Source organism: Saccopteryx leptura, chromosome 6 (assembly GCF_036850995.1).
Source record: "Saccopteryx leptura isolate mSacLep1 chromosome 6, mSacLep1_pri_phased_curated, whole genome shotgun sequence".
NCBI classification, from domain to species: Eukaryota; Metazoa; Chordata; class Mammalia; order Chiroptera; family Emballonuridae; genus Saccopteryx; species Saccopteryx leptura.
Window position 1 is genome coordinate 89,155,245 of NC_089508.1, and position 3,952 is coordinate 89,159,196.

At 42.4% G+C, this 3,952-nt stretch overlaps 1 protein-coding gene across 1 annotated transcript in view; it reads left to right on the forward strand.

Moving 5' to 3' along the window:
• Positions 1-3,952, forward strand: part of RNASE6 (ribonuclease A family member 6) — a 476,573-nt gene that overhangs the window by 46,966 nt on the left and 425,655 nt on the right. The gene's annotated exons all lie outside the window — the stretch shown is intronic.

Genomic DNA, 3,952 nt, shown 5'->3' on the forward strand with positions numbered 1-3,952 from the left:
TAGGTATAGCTGTACAGCTCCAATAGAATGGGGAAATCCTGAGTCCTATTGGTTAAAATAAAATTTCAGGAACTCCTTTATAAGGGCTGGCCATCTGGCAGAAACACAGTGAAAGCAGCTAGTTCAGTGAGGAGGCTAGTATTTCAGTGCAGGCTTCTGTCTGAAGTGAGAGGAGCTTGTGTAGAAATAACTGTTAAGCTTGTTGTTGTGAGTCAGGGGTGCAGAGAGAGTCATCAGCAGACGAAATCATCAAGAACTAGCAAAGGACCACCGCTGGCTCAGGCAAATGGCCCGGAGTTCATGCTGTGTCCTCATTTTATTCACAAGATTTCAAAAAGCTTGTTTACTGAGAAATTGGCATAACACCAAGTGTAACTTTTACTTAAAGATACATGGAGTACACCTGCAAGATAGCTTAGTAACAACATAATATCAGAAGGCATTAATTGTCCTGGCCGGTTGGCTCAGTAGTAGAGCGTCGGCCTGGCGTGCAGAAGTCCCGGGTTTGATTCCCGGCCAGGGCACACAGGAGAAGCGCCCATCTGCTTCTCCACCCCTTCCCCTCTCTTTCCTCTCTGTCTCTCTCTTCCTCTCCCGCAGCGAGGCTCCATTGGAGCAAAGATGGCCCGGGTGCTGGGGATGGCTCTTTGGCCTCTGCCCCAGGCACTAGAGTGGTTCTGGTCGCAACAGAGCGACGCCCCGGAGGGGCAGAGCATCGCCCCCTGGTGGGCAGAGCGTCGCCTCCTGGTGGGCGTGCCAGGTGGATCCCGGTCGGGCGCATGCGGGAGTCTGTCTGACTGTCTCTCCCCACTTCCAGCTTCAGAAAAATACAAAAAAAAAAAAGAAGGCATTAATTGCTATTGCTTCTATGGTTCCCACAACATTTCTCTCCTTATCTCAAGGGATAACCTTGGAAAATACAGAAATCTTATGAGAATGTTTTACTGAGAAAAGCCCAGCAACTGCCTTCCATCACATAGACCTGTTTCAGTGACCTGCCTTCAAGTCACAAAACAATTTTCTTGGCAAAACATTCTTTTCTTGTTGGCTGTGTTCCCATCCAAGGCCATGCAATGGGTTATTCCACTACATAAGCTCTGTCTTTTTAAATTTGAACCCAGTTAGCCACCAGGAGCTCTTCTTAGTAGGTATCTTCTTTTTCAGGGTCCACAGATAAAATTTTAATTTGGGGATAGGAGATTGGAGGGATAAGTAAAAAGGTGAAGGAGAATATAGTCAATAATAATACTGTCATAACTTTTCATGGTAACAGATAGTTACCAGACTAGGTATGACAAGCACATTGTAAGATATGTGTCAAATCACTATTGGTACATCTGAAACTAATATAATATTTTATGCTGTTGTAAGGTACCAAAAAAACCTGGAAATTGATATTGATATTCGGGGAGGAAAGGTCAGGCTTTCCTATCAGGCTTTCCTGTCTAGTCCTTCCTTTAGGGAGGGGAAGGAGAAGAATGTAGAAGTTTCTGGCTTGCAAGAATGGGTCATTCAGTTTCAAATCTAAAATGAAGGTTAACCTAGAAACTTCTTCTCTTTCAATGGGAGGCAGAATTTACATACCACCTTGCATTGATTGTAGTTCCTCTTCCTGGAATCTTGAGGGTAAAATACCTCTAGGCTAGTAAGGGAAGATGAACCCTGAAAGATTTGTAAACATCTTTGATTGTGTTACCTTGAAAGTCTTAATGTTTCTGTGTATCCCCTAAACAAATGTTGCCAGCTTGTACCTTGATGTCATGCTCTCTCCCACCCGTGGGTGAGCAAGGGTATATAAACAGCCCCTGAACTACTTTTGGGACTGCACAATTTGGGCCTGCAGATGCCCCATGTCAGCCATATGTGCCGGCATATTTAATAAATCTTTCTCAAACTCTTCAAAATTCATCTGGACTGGGTGTCTCTATGTGAACTTGATGAAATGAGGTACAGTGCCTTTCAGAATCTGGGGTGCGGTACTTTATAACAATGTCAACTAAAATTTAATAAAATAAAAAATAAAATGAAATATCTTTGAAAATAGTATAAGCTATAGTCCTAAAGGAAACACTACTTGCTTGCTACTCAATTATGTAAAGCAAGGGTATTCACATGCACTTCTACAAAGACTAATATAAAATATTCTCAATTTATTTCAGTGTAACTTTACTTAAAAAAATGGGATTTAACATTTGGGATAACTCCATTGTAATTCCTCCCAAACTAATAAGAATCACTCATAAAACCTGAGTTACAGAAAGCAATCAATGAACAACTAAGGAGCTGCAACAAAGAACTGATGATTCTCATCTCTTTCCCTTCCTGTCTGTTCCTATCTGTCCCTCTCTCTCTCTGTTTAAAAAAAAAAATGTTACAAATTTTCCTGGATAATTTAATTCAATCCCCATTTTACAGATATAAAAACAAAAGCCTAGAAAGGTTTTTTATTTTATTTTGGTGGGTTTTTTTTTTTTTGTATTTTTATGAAGTTAGAAGCAGGGAGGCAGACTCCCACCATATGCTCTACTGGGATCCACCTGGCACATACCCACCAGGGGGCAGCGCTCTGCCCATCTGGGGCATTGCTCTGTTGTGGCTGGAGCCGTTCTAGTGCCTGAGGCAGAGGCCTTGGAGCTATCCTTAGTGCCTTTGCAACTTTGCTGCAATGGAGCCTTGGCTGCAGAAGAGAGATAGAGAGGAGGGGTAAGGGTGGAGAAGCAGATGGGCATTTCTCCTGTGTGCCCTGACCAGTAGTAATTCAACCCGGGACTTCCACACACCAGGCTGATGCTCTACTGCTAAGCCAACTGGCAAGGGCCTTTTTAAATTTTTATAAGAGTTTATTTGAGCCAAACTGACAACATATGCTGGGAACAGGATCTCAAATGCACCAAAATCCCAAATGACCAAACTCAAACTTGCATGACCAAAAATACCATAATTAGAACACAGTCTATCTCCCAATCAGTATGATTTCAAGTCTTACTGCTAATAGGACATAAACTTAAAGTGTCCTTTAAATTTCTTTTCTGGATTTATACTTTAAATAAGTTATGTCAAAAATGCTTACTATTGGCCCTGATCGGTTGGCTCAGTGGTAGAGTGTCAGCCTGACATGTGGAAGTCCCAGGTTCGACTCCCGGTCAGGGTACACAGGAGAAATGCCCATCTGCTTCTCCACTCTTCCCCCTCATACCTCTCATCTCCTCCTGCAGTCAAGGCTCCATTGGAGCAAAGTTGGCCCCAGTGCTGAGGATGGCTCTATGGCAGGGGTCCCCAAACTACGGCCCGCGGGCCACATGCGGCCCCCTGAGGCCATTTATCCGGCCCCTGCCGCACTTCTGGAAGGGTACCTCTTTCATTGGTGGTGAGAGGAGCATAGTTCCCATTGAAATATTGGTCAGTTTGTTGATTTAAATTTACTTGTTCTTTATTTTAAATATTGTATTTGTTCCCATTTTGTTTTTTTACTTTAAAATAAGATATGTGCAGTGTGCATAGGAATTTGTTCATAGTTTTTTTTATAGTCCGGCCCTCCAACGGTCTGAGGGACAGTGAACTGGCCCCCTGTGTAAAAAGTTTGGGGACCCCTGCTCTATGGCCTCCCCCTCTGGCACTAGAATGGCTGTGGTTGCAACGGAGCTAGGTCCCAGATGGGCAGAGCACCGCCCCCTAATGGGCATGCTGGGTGGATCCCAGTCGGGTGCATGCGGGAGTCTGTTTCTCTGCCTCCCTATTTCTCTTCAGAAAAAAAAAGAATTTTTTTAAATGCTCACTATTTAATAAAGGAAAATGGAATAAATCCTTAAAAGTATTTTAATTAATATAACCTCAAAATAAATATAATATAATCATGTTTTATATAGTAGAAGTACATGCATAGAAATAAACTCAAGAAAACAGCAGCAAAACAGTAAAAATAGTAATTTTATTTTAAAATAAATAGCAAAAA